The 16,301-nt window shown below is 33.5% G+C and overlaps 1 long non-coding RNA gene across 1 annotated transcript; it reads left to right on the top strand.

Moving 5' to 3' along the window:
• Positions 1–1,500: 1,500 nt before the first annotated feature.
• LOC140175360 (uncharacterized) lies at positions 1,501–5,543 on the top strand. The gene is made up of 4 exons (XR_011866023.1): positions 1,501–2,488; positions 2,570–2,691; positions 2,803–2,929; positions 5,344–5,543. It is a non-coding gene; the product is annotated as an uncharacterized lncRNA (long non-coding RNA).
• The last annotated feature ends 10,758 nt before the right edge of the window (positions 5,544–16,301 follow it).

Here is a 16,301-nt window from a genome sequence, read left to right as displayed (position 1 = left end):
TTATGAACTGCTTTTGGTTAAGTTGTGCACCTAACTATCTTTCTAAAATAGTTGAGGAAATATTTTTTGCTCTGAGCTAAATCTGTGTACATTTGCTTTTAAAATTCTACATGATCTGTTTCAACATGAAATTGTATTAAAGCAAAGTCACGTTTATGTTTTTGTTACTCTTTTGAAGGATGTTTGTTGCTTAACCTTCTTTTAAACTGTGAGGTGACTTTCTTGCAAGTTTTTGATTCTTTTAAAAACAATGTATTCGAAAGTATTTGTAATCGTGCTCTTGAGTTCTGTGAGCTTTATCTTGGGTTGAAATATTCTCTTCTGTAAACCTCATACTTCATCGACTCAGTTTGAGTTTGTTTCAAACTGATGCGCTGGTTTTCTTGTTGAGCCTATTGAACTTCTTTTATCCAAGGGTTATCTTGAAGTTGTCAATTGAATTGAGTCTAGCAAACTTCATTACTTGAGTGTCCTTGTTTATTGGGAATTGGATACATTCCCTTAAGTCTTTGAGTACTATCCTTGGCATTTGACTCTCCTTTTTAAATCTTGTATCCTTCTGAGTAGACTCGAGAATTGTTTTGATATCACGTGCGACTTGTAGACGCAGTGACACGATGCGTTAGTTCTTTAAAACATGATATGTGTATACGGAAGTTGAAACGGTAGGTGTGCAACGTTATGAGTTGTGGGTGTTTTGTTCCTTGCGAACGGGTTTGCGGTTGCTAGGCTTATGATTGGTCATGAGGTTGTAAAATGATTGGTGGAGTTGAGGAACTTGAAGTTCTGAAGTGGGAATGAGATTCGTCAGCGAATTATGCCGCAGTTTAAATACCAACATGCTTTGTATCCTTTTACCACAATAATTATCACCTTGCCTTGTGAACGCCTATCCTGATTTGCACCCTATTTTGGCACCTCAAGTGTTTGTAAAGCCTTGAGATCATATGACCTTGTGCATTGAGCCTATCTTGTAACACTTGCTTGGCAATCACACTCCTACCTTGTATCTTTATGCATACGCCCATCCAAGTATTTGAAAACAGTATATATATGTTTATATGTTAAGATATTTTTGCTTTTTCCTTAAATGTATTTAAGGGTGAACTGTTATGGAACTTCTTTCATTTTGTATCAATTTTCGAGGGCGAAAATTTTTATAAGGTGGGTAGAATGTAAGACCCAAAATCTTTGAAAAGTCTTATTATGAGCAAGTCTCAAATCCTACAATTATTTATAGCCTTAATTTCAGAGATTATTTTATTATAGATAATTAAGGCAAGTTTTGATTTATTGGATTTGAGATAAGTTATGATTATTATCCAATTTTATAATTATTGGATTATTTTCTATACTTAAAGTATAAAGTTGATAGTTATGAAATAATAAGGATTTTATATGATTTGGATTAGATAAGTAATATTTTAAATATTATTACTGCTATTTTGGAAAATGAAGAAATTAAGTATATTATTTCTAATTTTTGGATTTGGACATTTTATTGAAAATAATTTGTGAAATTGATGAGCAAATAGTATTTTCTATGTACAAATAGTGTTGGATTTAATTTGGATTTCAATTATTATATTATACCCAATTTTATTTGAAATTACCAAATTACCCCTAAACCTAATTTTGCCTAAACCCTAACCTAGCTACCTTTTTCCCCCAGAACCCAGCAGCTATAGCACGCACAGTTTCCTTTTGTTCTTTCTTCATGAAAGAAAGGAACAGAAGCAAAAGAAAAACGAGATAGAGGGGAGAAGAGGGAGGCGGCGCGGTGGGAGTCACTGCCACCGTCGCCGCCGTCGTTAACAAAGAGGAAGGGAGATCTGAACGAGAAGAGAGTGAGTGACGCGAGGGAGGGAGATGAGGCTTCGTTGCCGTCACGCTCTGCCGCACGCAGGGAGCGCCGCCGTCGAAGCCATGCCCTGCGTCCCTGCCCGGTCGCGATTCTGCCACTGCCAACTCTGCCGTCACTGCTTCCATAACCTCCAACAGCACTGCTGTTGTCGACGATAGAGCCGCCGCGAAGAGGAGGAAGGGTGCTGCTTCAAGCCTCGCCGCCATCGCTGCTCTGAAAGGGTCTGTAGTGGTCGCCGTCGAGCATGACAGGTGGATGCGAAGGAGAACTCGCGTCTGAGACTGGGAGGAGGTGGGGATCCGCCGCTGTCGCCAGTGGAGGCCACTGCTGTGCAACGGACGTGTGAGAGGGAAGCAAGATGAATCCTCTCTGCTTCTGGTGCTCTGGTCTGCCGCCGCCGCCGCCGCCGGCATCCTTGGGCGCTGCCATTGTTCTTGTCGCCATTAAAGAAAGCTAACTGCTGCTGCCATTCAGATCCGCCACAGTCTCTGTCGGGAGCCACCATGGGAGCCGTGGAAGGAGGGGTTTCTGCCACCTTTGAAACTCCACTACTGTTGTTGTCATGGCTGCCACGCCTTTGGCTGCCGGGATCGGTATTGTGGCCGCCAGAAACTGTTTTTCTTGGTAAGCGTTTGGTTTCCGAAACCCCTTAAAGTTAGTGCCCTGATACATTTCGTTAGAGATTCTGAGATTTTGGTTACACAGGGTTGAGTTCCGATAAATGTGCATCGAAACTAAGGTGGTTGTTGAGCCACCGGAGCTTTCTGCCGCTACGGGGCTGTTGTCAGGTCGGTTCGGAGTCGCAGTTGTTCCTTTGTGTTATTTCGGTAAGTAAGTATATTTCGAAAGCCTCGCGTTAGTATTCTGTTGTGTTCGGTTAATGAATACGAGTTTTGATAACGTGGGGTAGAGTCCTGATTATTGTATGTTACGATTAGTGTTGCTATGGTTGTTGCGAACGTGACTGGGAGCTGAGGTTTTGGCTGCCGGAATTGTGATTGTGGATTTCGAGTTGAGACGGAAAGGACTCTGTGAGACGTTTGGGTTATGGATTTGCGTTTTGAGGTAGGGGCGCTTTCCAAAAACTATGTTTTATGTATTGGAATTATTACATATGGATACTGATGTGAGATATTGTGTATTTGGTGATTGTATCTGCCTTGTGTATTATTTGATTGACTTGAATGATTATGGATGTTGGTTTGGTTGAGTTGTTGTGTGGCTTTGTGAAATGTAATGTTTTGAGTTGATTCTTTTAAAGCTTTGAAATCGGGTTTAATCCGTTGTGAATGGAATTGAGTTGAGTTGATTTTCTGGACAAGAAAGTCGAATGCACTTTTGAATTCAGCCTGGTTTATTTTAATTGATTTGGTTTTGGACAAATGATTTGTTATTGAACCGCTTCTTTAAAGCTTTGGAAATGAGTTATATCGCTCGATATTGAGTTGATTTTGAAATGGTATCCTTGAGATACGCCACTGAGGCGATTGTTGGATTTAGCTTGCTTTAAATTGATTTCTGGTTTTGAGCTGTTGAAAAGGAATGAGAAATGGTTTAGTTGGGACCCGAACCGGGTGGCAAAAATCCAGGTTTTAGGGGAGGTGCTGTCGAAATTTCTACAAAATCCTACACTTGTTTGTAAGGTTATTTAATAAGGGTTGGATTTGAGAAATTGTATTATTTGATTTTTTTTTAAAAGAAAATTTATGTTTTCAAGCTTAATTTATTTGATGAACCTTATACATTGAGTTTGGCTTATTTAGAACTGAACTATTTTTACCGTTTGAATCACTGAAGGAAAGAATGATGTTTTAATATTGATTTCAATATAAAAAGGAGTTTTAGTGATTTTTAAAGGAACCTAGACTTTTGATTGAGTAATCAAGTTTGAGGCATTTTGGAAGAGTTGGAAAAATGGGTTCCAAAAAGAAACCTGAAAATGGTTTGATTCAAATGAACCGGTTCCGTTTCAAATGAGTTGATTTTTGGACCGGGTTGGAACTTGTGATTTTGTATGATCGGTCTTATAATAAATTCAGTTTTATTTACTTGAACCGAGGATTTATGATTTTAAGAGTTTCAATGAATTTTAAGGAATTTATATAAGTTGACCTTCCCTAAAGACTTGGGACTCTGCCGAGAAACTTTTGTTATAAAATCCCATTGTTGGATGGGTGATTTTGAATGCTTTGAAATAAATCCTTAACTTGCCATGGTTTTGGAAGTTTTGGAAAGAGAATGCCGAGAGTGGCTCTGTTTTAAAAAGGAAACTCACTTTGAGTAAATTTGGCTTATGAGCCTGAGATGATTTAAGAAACGAGATTTCTAAAGCCAAGGCTGAAAAGAGTTGAAACTTGATTTCAAAGTGAAATGAATAGAGAAAATGATTTATGGCTTAAATGCCAATTTCATGAATTTGATGATTTTGAATGTGGAAGTGCTGTTTTGTTGAGAGCCGGATTGGCTGTGTATGTTTATACATATTGATTGGTTCTGGATTGAACCGTGAGCCGGAATGGCTGTGTATGATATGAATATTGGCTGGTTCTGGATTGAACCGTGAGCCGGATGGCTGAGATGGATGTTGATCCATGATTGAGAATGAAAGCATTTATGCTGAGATATTGATAAGTTGTGACGTTTGCACTTCCACTATCGGAGTTACGAGTTTCCCTGGGTAGTAGCAGTGGCTAGCCACCACGTGCTCCAGGTTGAGACTTGATACTCTTTTGACCCTATGTCATAAGTGTGGCCGGGCACTGTGAAAGACCCGGATGAGCTCGCCCCCGTATATATTCACCAGTGAGGGTGATGGATATAGATCATGATTATGATCAAGTTATGACGAGTATAACTCGAGTTGGGGATGCATGACAGAGGGACAGTCCAATGGTTAGCTACCAGGACTTGTCGGGTTGGCTCTATAACCGACAGATGATATCATCAGCCACTAGGGACAGGCATGCATCATATGCATCTATGTGACATTGTTTGGGTATGCATATTGTACTTGGTTTGCCTATGTGATTAACTGCTAATTGTTCTACTTGCAATATCTGTTTGTTTGTGTTTGCATCTTCCTACTTGTGTTTGCTTCTGGATCTATGTTGGGTTGTGGTGGATTGGTTGTGGTTGGATTGTTTGGGCCTAGGGCCGTGGTTGAATGAGATGGACCGATGGTTGATTTCGGTTTTGTGGTTCTGGTTTGGAATGAGATATGAAAGGTTATTTTGGTTCAGTATAGATAAACCTTTTTGAAATGCTTTGATGTTTTGAGAATTGAACGGTTCCTCTTTCAGAAAAGATTTCTGACTTTACTTTTATTGTAAACTGTTGTTTTTGAAAAGAGGCATAAGATGGTTAATAATCACTGATACGGTTTATCTTCATGTATCCTATTACAGTAATTCCCAAAAACCCTCTACTGAGAACCCTTTCGAGGATGATGTTCTCACCCCCTTACATTTTTCCCCTTTCAGGATTTGGGCGCAGAAGTTATGAAGAGTTTATTTAGTTGTTGTTGTGATGTTCTGTATTGCTTTAGATTATTAATTATTGTACCCTCGCCTTTATCTTGATATATTCTATAAGAGGGATAGAAATTGTATTGGTTAATGTCTGTAATATTATTTGTATATGTATGTATATATATGGATGTACTCTTCATGAGTTTTTGTAAGATGTATGGTCTCCTTGGATGTACGTTATCGAACGAAAGTATTTTTGGGAGCGGTATTGCGGTTTAAAGTTTTTAAACAGGCTCATATTTTAGTATAAAATAGTATAAGTGTCGTCGTAATGTCCGAGTTATCAGAGTTGCGCAGCCGGAAGCGTGAGCTTTGGTAGTTAGGGTGTTACATAGCCACTGCTGTATATAAATCACCTTCAGAATTTGATCCACGAGAATTACAAGTTTTAACAGTAATTATAAAGGAAGAACCATTTGAGATTGATAAAGAGTGGATAAGACAAGATTTTAATGCTGATTATAATAAACCACTAAGAGATTGGTATTTCACCAACCATTCAGAAAATGAAGTCATTAGACTAAGAGAACTATTTTATGATTTTATGAAAGAAAATAGAATTAGCTTATACTTCTTTGACTGGTACGTTAATTATTACTCCAAACCCGATAAGAAATTATGTCCTTTAACAAAACCAACTGTTGTTTGGAGAACAAGCTCAGGATCAGTAATAGAATCTGAATATCCCCCTAAAAAAACTATTAAAATACCAATAGGAAAAGACTTTGAAGTTGAAGCAACACCCTATAAAGATAGTAATGCAGATGGAAACATAGAGAAAAGAGATATTAAGAAATTACATCAACAATTAAACTTTACTAATACCATGTTAGATATAATGAAAAATCAGTTAGGAAGAATGGAAAATATGGAAAAAGTTATTAAGGTAGAAAAACCCATAGAAAAACCTATATATAAATTACAAAGTTTAGATAATATTAGCTTAAAATCTAAAGTAGAAACAGAAGTTGAAGAACTAAAAGAAAAACTTAGAAGTATTAGTCTAGAAAAATTAACAATTAATACATTACAAAAGGAAGAAGAATTAGAATTAAATAAAATATCCTATAAAAGAGATTATCCTAAAACCAGAAATTATTATCCTAGACCATCACCAGTAGATGTAGGCCTAGAAGAACGAACACAATTAGTACAAAATAGTTTTTCAGGATCAGACTTAGTAGAATGGAATATAGATGGATTAAGTGAACAAGCCATTTTAGATCAAATGTGTAATATGACTATGGCTGCAACTGCCTATAAGATGAGAAAAGCTTCTGATAAAGAAGCAGCAATTATGATAACTCAAGGATTTACAGGACAATTAAAGGGTTGGTGGGATAATTTTCTCAGCATCCAAGAAAAAGAATTAATTATTAATAGTATTAAACAAGAAGATCAGTCATCAGACGCTACATCCACATTAATATATACTATTATTAAAAATTTTGTAGGAGATCCCAGTATTTTTAAAGATAGGATACATACTCAATTAATGAATTTAAGATGTCCAACCATGTCTGATTATAGATGGTATAAAGATGTTTTTATGTCAAAAGTTATGATAAGAGATGATGCACATGCACCTTTCTGGAAAGAAAGATTCGTAGCAGCCTTACCAAAATTATTCTCTGAAAAAGTATTACAAAAACTACAAACACAGTTTGGGACCCAGATTCCCTATAATTCATTAACTTTTGGACAATTGCATAATATAATAGTACAAACAGGTATAGAAGTATGCACAGATACCAAGATACAACAGAAAATAAAACAAGAAAGTGTCACGGGTAAAAGAGAGCTTGGCACTTTTTGTTATCAATATGGAATAACTCCTGAAAAAGCACCTAGTGGACAGTATAAAGTTAAAAAGAAAAAAATTTATAAAAAACCTAAATATAATATAGACAAACCCCTTTATTATGAACAGAAATATCATAAAAAATTCCATAAGACTCCTAAAGGAAAACCTAAATTTTCTAATAAGAAAAAACAAGTAACATGTTGGAAATGTAAAAAACAAGGACATTATGCTAATAAATGTACGACAGAACAAAAAATAAATAAAATAGAAAATAAAGAAATTAAACATGCTTTAACAGCCATACTAATCAATTCAGAATCAGAAGAAGAATCAAGTTATGAGGATTCTTCTAAAACTGAAGACTATTTTATACAACAATTAGACTTTATGTCAGAAGAAGAGAGCTCAGGAGGAAATAGTGGAAAAGAGGAACAGGATAATAATAATTATTTAGGAATAGGATTATGTAACTGTAGAAACTGTGAAAAAACTGTAAATGTTTTAACTAAAGAACAAACTTCTACACTAGTCAAAATAATTGACAAGTTAGAAGATACACCATTAAGGGATGAGTTTATAAGACAATTAGCTGAATTAGTTAAAAAAGAAGAAGAAAGTAAGCAAGAAATAAGACCAATAGAAATAAAAGAAATTTATAATCGTTTTAAAAATCCACAAGAAGAAGTTTCCCTTAATTCTCTCAAAGAAGAGATAAAAAAGTTAAAAAGAGAAGTTTCAGAATTAAAACAACAAAATATTAATATGGACTACAGATTACTAAAAATAGAAGGAGAAAACATAATAAAAATACAAGAACAATCTTTGCAAAATAATGAAGAGACTAGTAATATAACAGTTCCCGAGAATTATATTAACCTAGGTACAGAAAATTATATAAATATTTTAACATTATTAGTAAGTCAAAAATGGTTCATTACCATAACTTTGATAGTAGGAGAAGAAAAATTTGATTTAATAGCTATGGTAGATTCAGGAGCTGATGTTAATTGTATACAAGAAGGATTAATACCCACAAAATATTATGAGAAAACTACAGAAAGAGTCTTAATGGCAGAAAATGACAAAATGACTATAGACTATAAGTTATCTAAAGCAAAAATTTGTAAAAATAGGGTATGTTTTGCCACTACATTCTTTTTAGCAAGAAATATATCTCATCAAGTTATATTAGGAAATCCTTTTACTTTATTATTATATCCCTTTAGTGTCGACATTGACGGAATAACTTGTACAAGAATCCCCAATCATCCTGTCCATTTTGAATTTCTCACAAGACCAAAACAGCATGAACTCAATATGTTGCAACACCTATCTACCCATGTTAGTGTAATGGAAACAAAAGTAAGACAAATTAATTGTTTGAGTCTAGAGAAAATTTTACAACACTTACCGCGTCAAGTTAATATTATAGAAAGGAAGACAAGACAAATTAACTTCTTAAACTAAGAAGTTACACATAAAAGAATAGAAGAACAATTACAAACTCCAGAAATACAAAATAAAATAAAAGCAATTGAAGAAAAAATTAAAAAAGAATTATGTAGTTTAAATCCCACAGCTTTTCAACATAGAAAATTACATGAAATATCTTTACCATATGAAGATGGGTTTAATGAAAAAGATATACCAACAAAGGCAAAACCGATACATATGAACAAAGAGTATCTAGAATATTGTAAAAAAGAAATACAAGAATATCTAGATAAGGGACTAATAAGGCCTTCAAAATCACCCTGGAGCTGCTTCTATGTGATGAAAGCATCTGAAATAGAAAGAGGTGCTCCAAGATTAGTTATCAACTATAAACCTCTAAACAAGGTATTAAAATGGATTAGGTATCCTTTACCAAATAAAAGTGATTTAATTAAAAGATTAAATAAAGCAAATATCTTTTCAAAATTTGATTTAAAATCAGGTTATTATCAAATTGCAGTAAAAGAGGAAGATAGATATAAAACAGCTTTTATAGTACCCTTTGGACATTACGAATGGAATGTAATGCCTCAAGGATTAAAAAATGCTCCAAGCGAATTTCAAGAAATAATGAATAATATATTTTACCCACATATAGAATTTACTATAGTATATCTCGATGACGTATTAGTGTACTCAAAAGGAATAAAGCAGCATATATATCATCTAGAAAAATTCATGGATATTATAAAAGAACAAGGATTAGTTTTATCAGAAAAGAAAATGAAAATTTTTACAACTAAAGTAAGGTTCTTAGGATATGAAATTTATCAAGGAACTATAGTACCTATTAAAAGAGCCATTGAATTTGCAGATAAATTTCCAAATGAAATAACTGACAAAAAACAACTACAAAGATTTTTGGGATGTTTAAATTATGTAGCAGAATTCTTACCTGGTATAAGAGTTACTTGCGAACCTCTTTATAAGAGGTTAAGAAAAAACCCTCCTCCATGGACAAAAGAAATGACTTCTATAATAATAAAAATAAAAAATGCAGTAAAAGAAATACCTTGCATAAGTATACTAGATCCCTCGGCCAAATTAATTGTAGAAACAGATGCATCAGAATTAGGATATGGAGGAATTCTTAAACAAATACCTCCTAATAGCTCAAAAGAACAAATAGTAAAATATCATTCAGGAATTTGGAACCAAGCCCAAAAGAACTACCCCACAGTTAAAAAAGAAATACTTGCCATAGTATTATGTGTTTCAAAATTTCAAGAAGATTTATTTAATAAAACCTTCTTAATAAGAACTGATTGTAAAGCAGCTCCAAATGTTTTAGAGAATGATGTAAAAAATTTGGTTTCAAAACAAATATTTGCAAGATGGCAAGCCATTTTATCATGCTTCGATTTTACTATTGAACATATAAAAGGAGAACTAAATTCACTCCCTGACTTTCTTACTAGAGAATTTTTGCAGGGAAAGAATGGAGCAAAAACCAGCCTCTAGTGAAGATTATGGTCAACCTTTTGACCAAATAAAAGAAACAAAATTACCTATTATCCCTGTACCAGCAAAACCATTATCATTAAGACCTATGACAATGTCACAGGTTGTAAAAGCATCATCATCATCATTACCTTCTAAGAGCCCTTCAATTACTACTAATAATAAATTTACATTATTACAACCATCAGATCTCTACAACACTCAACCTTTGAAAGAACAGTTTCCTTACTATGAAAAGCCCAATCCTATTAAAATATTAACCATTGAAAAAGAGTGGTTCAAAAAAGACAGAAAAACCCTATACAAGACTATTTTCCCAAACACTTTCCATTACATTCTTATTAACCCACAAAAAACCCAAAAATTCTATGAATTCATATTAGTAGACACTGGATCTATTGAATTAACACATTATAGAGACTCCAATACCAAACAACCTATTTATTCAAAAATAAAAATTATGAAAATATTATCTCTACAAGAATGGGAATTACCCCCATATCAGTCTAAAAACTTCTCTTTGAAGTTTGAACCTCAAAGCTATACCTATTATGATTACCAAGAAGCATGGAACCATATTTTATTCCTATCACTAAGTCTCCATTCTTGGTTCATATGGTTTAGGAAGGGGATATCATTACAATTTCCCAAATGGTTCCAATCATGGTTCCAGAATTTCGGACCAATAGAAGCCTTCTTCCCGAAAGAAGCCAGCATGGCGTATGAATACTTCAAAAGCAAGTCATCATTTCTACAAGAGTACAAATTCATTTCATTTATAGCAGCTATGGGAATAAGCTGGATTATGACTTGGGAATATGATTCAGCAGCATATGAGGAATGTGCAAGCATACAATATTTAGTAAGAATAATAAAAATTAAGTGGTGGAACAAATATGATATAAATCTGCTAAGTAAAAGAGCTATTGATCAATGGTTAACAACATCACAAAAACGTCCGGCAATAACAGCCTCAAGCACCAACAATGAGCAAATAGCATATAAAAAAGAGACCCAATTCTTAGCACAGAAGCGACAAATTATGGCAGCATTAGCAGCAGCAACCTCAGAAGAAGATATCCAGAGCTCCCTGCAAGCAATACAAACAGTACCTCTTGGAGAAGACGAAGAGGTGCAGTCCAGCCCAGCTCATTATTATCAAGACTCTCAAGACCCATTTGAGATGTAAAAAGTATTGTATATGCAATAAATGTAAAAGCCCAATCATAAAGAAAAATGATCTTTGAAAAAAAAAAGTAAAAAAGTAAAAGTAAAAAGTAAAAGCAAACAGTGAATGTCGGCAAACAGTAAAAGCAAACAGTGAATGTCGGCAAACAGTAAAAGCAAACAGTACTGTCAGCAAACAGTACTCAAATAGTCATCATTTGGGGTCTATAAATACCAAAGGCCTCACTCATTCAAGGGCATCAAAAACTTGAATACTCAAGAAATCTCTCTACTCTTATATCTTCTTACTTTATAAATTCTCCAAGTATTTGTAATCATCTTCAAGAAGTGTATCAACTCTGCAAGCAATAAAAGTACAAGTTCATCTTTGTAAGCTTACTATCTTTCTTTCATTTATTTTCTCAGTTATTATTCTTATACCATGAAAGAGTTTTACAAAAGGCTTAGATCTTTAAAATTAGTTAGAAGAAATATGAAAACAAGAGTAATGGCAATAGATAGAAAAATAAGAGAACTAATAACTGAATCTTCGGAATTAAAAGTAGAAATAAAAAGATGAACAAGAAAATAATCAGAACCAAAAAGCTTCTACAACAAATTAAAACCAAAAAATCAGTAAAAACCGCTAGACAAACTATCAAGAATAAACGCATTCATTATGTTAGAAGGATGCATTACTTACATGTAGAAAGCATGAGACAACTTTTAGAGATAGAATCAAGAATACATGTATATAACATTCAAAGAATGGATGGCAATCCCCAACCTACAGTACCCGTACAAGATCTAGAATCTCAACCTTTACAAGTTTTACAAGAAACAAATCAACCTATATTAGTCCAACTATTACAAGTGGTACATATATATATATATATATATTATCGATTATTAAGTTTATAATTAGTTTTTAATCAATTTTTGGTAATTAAAATTTAAATGATGAATATTTTGCATCTAACCAATTTATTTTTTATTGAAATTAAAAAAATGATGGGTTGTTAATCAATTCTAAATTTAAATTTAAATTTGAGTAAGAAAATAAAAAAATATTTTAAATTTTATCTCACTAACCAAAATTAATTTTAAGATAAGAAATTACTTTTTATATCATATATATTGTAAGATAGTATGGTCATTTGCTATTTTTTAATGGTAAATATAGTCAAATAAAATAGTGTAAGAAATTAAAAGAAAATGTATTTACAAGTTTAAAAAATATTAATTTATTTTTCAATAGAATAAATTATATATTGAATAACAAAAATTGTTATCGGTTTCTTTTCAAACTAACTAATACTCAACGATGGTGTTTCGATACACCATATTACCAAAAAATATTAATCGATCTAATTACTTTTGTAATGACATAAGTTTATGAATTTGAGAATTTAAAAATTATTTCATAAAATGTGAAGTTTTAACAAGTAACAATGTTGATCATATTGTTTTGATTTCAAGAATGAATACTATAGTAATAAATAAAATTGTCCCAAGTAAATTTTAACAAAGACAAAAATTCATAATTATTTCTATTAATGAAAAATTATTCTATTTTAAAGACAAATACAATTTTTTTCTATGGATTTTCTAACTTGGTAAGTCGAGAATTAATCCACCATATATTGATGTTCTATTTATTAAGGGTCTATCGCTAACTAATGGATTGTGATACACACAAGGCGAGATTCGAACTCCAAATACTTGCTTAAGCGAACAAATGAGATGACCATTCAATAAATTTAAATTGATTAAAATAAATATTAATTATTTTTAATATTTTTAAATTGTAAAACATTTATAATAATAATTATTATATATATTTTTATTTAAATTTTAATAAAAAATTTTATATAATTTTATGTATTATGCCGTGTAGGACACGGGAACATACACTAGTAGTATCTAAAATCTAAAAGATAATATATCTAAAATACAAAAGATAATTATCTAAAGAATAAAAGATAATATCTGGTTTTATTCTCATTTAATTCCAAATCAAAAGTAATTATGACTTATTCAATTTAGCATTTATAACAATAAATGAAATCACCATTATATAAGTCATTTAATTTGAAATAGCATAATTTGTAATTATAATTAATATATGTATTACCCACCAATAAATTAGAAAATTAAAATAATTTCCTAACAGAATTATCAAAGCTATAGATTCAAGAAGAGAAGTTTTGGGGGCAAAGAGCGTGACTCAAGTGGTTGAAATGTGGGTGACAAAAACGCAGCTTTCTTTCATGCGTCAACGATACAGAGAAGAAACAAGAATAGAATTAAGAAGCTGAAAGACACTAATGGGCATTGGGTGCAGGGACAAACAGAGGTTATGAAGTTTATTGAAGATCATTACACCAAGCTTTTTATGACTAGAGAAAAGGTGAACATGGAAGAGTGTATAAGAAAAATTCCAAGAAGGGTGATAGAGAAAATGAATGATAATTTAACAAAGCAAGTCACAAATGAGAAAATAAAATGGATCATGGGAAAATTATTTCTCCAGTCCAAAGTACCTTTGTTAGTGACAGGCTCATCCAGGACAACATCATTATTGTGCAGGAAGCTTTCCACAGTTTAACCAAAGGAAGAAAAAAAGACTCTCAGGATTTAGCAATCAAACTAGATATGAATAAATCCTATGACAAGATGAAATGAGATTACTTGGAGGAAGTTCTAAAGGCTATTGGATTTGATGAAAAGTGGATAGGATGAACTAGGGGTAAGCATGGCTCGGCCCGGCCCGAAGACCCGGCCTGGTCCCGAACACTTTAGGGACTAATTGGTGTAATTTCATCGGGTCTAGGACCGGGTAAGGGTCTCAAAATAGACCCGGTCATTATTTCGGGTCGGGTCCAGGTCATAACTCGGGTCATCCGAAATCGGCCCGGTGGCCCGGTCACCATACACAATAAATATTTTGTATTATTAGTGATGGATGATGGCTATTATTATGTGGAATTTAAAGATTGTAAACCTTAATATTTTGTGTTATTAGTCATTATATATAATACTATAAGTTAATGTTTTATATTTAAAATGCATAAGACTTTAGACTAATGCATAATATTGTGTTATTTGTATTAATTTAAATATTTGGTGTTATTAGGAAATATTAGTATTGATTATGGTTATGCTTTAATTTTAGAGAAGAGTTGGTTCTTGTTATATTTTTCTAAGTAAATTTTACTATGTCAAATAATGGTTGGAGTTTTGGAAATTTGGATATTTTTACATGCTAACTTACAAGAAAGTATCAAGGTAATATAATGTTAACGGCCCGGTTTTTACCCGATATAGTTGTAGCCCGAAAGGGTATAGGTTTCATCGGGTCTAGGGTCGAGTTCGGGTCTCAAAAATGGGCCCGGTACATATTTCGGGTCAACCTGGATCACATCAAACCCGGTTTCACCCGACCCATGCACACCCCTAGGACGAACCATGAATTGTGTAAGAAGTGTCATATACAAATTCAATATCAATGAAAATTTGTCCATTGAGGTCATTTCATAGAGAGGATTGAGATAGGGAGACCCGTTTCTCCTTACCTATTTATTTTAGCAGCAAAAGCTTTTACTATTCTCATGGACTTGGCATACAATGAAAAATTAATATTTGGAGCCAAATTAGCACACACATCACCTAGGATAACTCATCTATTATTTGTTGATGACTGCATTATTTTTTCAAGGGCAAAGGAGGAAAAGATCTATCAACTAGTTCAAATCTTAAATTGCTATACTTCAGCTTTAGGACAAATGATAAACGTGGACAAGTCAAGAATAACCTTCGAGAGTTAAGTTCCACTACAAACGAGGGTCAATATAGAGGATATCTTAAATATTCCAACTTAGGACAATCCAGGTAAATAATTAGGACTCGTATCAATGTGAAAAAGATCAAAAATCAAAGCTCTGGACTGGATAGAAGAAAGGATAGCTGGAAAAATGGAAGGATAGAAGGAGAGGCTTCTTAATCAAGCAGGGAAAGAGGTACTGATAAAGGCTGTCATACAAGTCATTCCGACCTACGACATGAGCGTACTAATATTTCCAAAAAAACTTTTGCAAGAAATTCTGCGCTAAAACAGCAAAACTTTGGTGGAAAACCACTGGAAAAGAAAAAGGAATTCATCGAAAACGTTAGGATAAGCTTTGTACAAGCAAGAGGGATGATGGTTTAGGCTTCAAAACACACGACTAATCTCATTCTTAACACTCCCTTGAGAAGAATTTCAAGACCGGACCTCCTGACATGGCCATTCAGGCAGGAAGGTGACTATTTTGTCAAAACACGGTATCACATCGCCAAAGGAGAGGAAACTAAAAGGAATAAAGCTCAACCATCAGCAAGCAGTGATCTAAAAGAGCTATGGAATGCCATATGGAGTATGAATGTGCCACAAAAAATTAAAATATTCTTGTGAAGAGTAGTACATAATATTATACTAGTAAGAGCTAATTTGGTTAAGAAGAAAATAACTAACGATCCTATTTGTCCTATTTGTTTGCAGGAGGAAGAAACCACCGAACATGCCATCCTTCTCTGCCCCTGGACCAGAGCTACATGGTTTGGTTCCCATGTCTAGAGCACCCCTACAAATGATACAATGACTTTCCTGGGTAATTGGCTAATAGGAATTAGGAAGGATCCAACCAAGCGACACTATATACATGGCAGAAAGAAAAATTTACTGGATGAGAATTGGTCACATAATTTGGTCAACATGGAAGACTAGTAATGCGATCATTTATCAACACATAATCCAGATCCACAGGCTACAATTCAATTTGCTAAATTTCAAGTAGTATAATTCAGTAAGATTTTAGAGGTCACTGTTATAATTTCTACTACAGAGAAAAGGAATGGAAGGTTACTTATATCTTGGAAACCCCTCTAAGGGAATGGCTAAAGATTAACGTATATGCATCTTTTTTAACCGAATCAAGCTCAGGAG

This window comes from Arachis hypogaea, chromosome 9 (genome assembly GCF_003086295.3).
Source record: "Arachis hypogaea cultivar Tifrunner chromosome 9, arahy.Tifrunner.gnm2.J5K5, whole genome shotgun sequence".
Lineage (NCBI taxonomy): Eukaryota > Viridiplantae > Streptophyta > Magnoliopsida > Fabales > Fabaceae > Arachis > Arachis hypogaea.
This window is presented reverse-complemented; position numbering and strand designations above follow the sequence as displayed.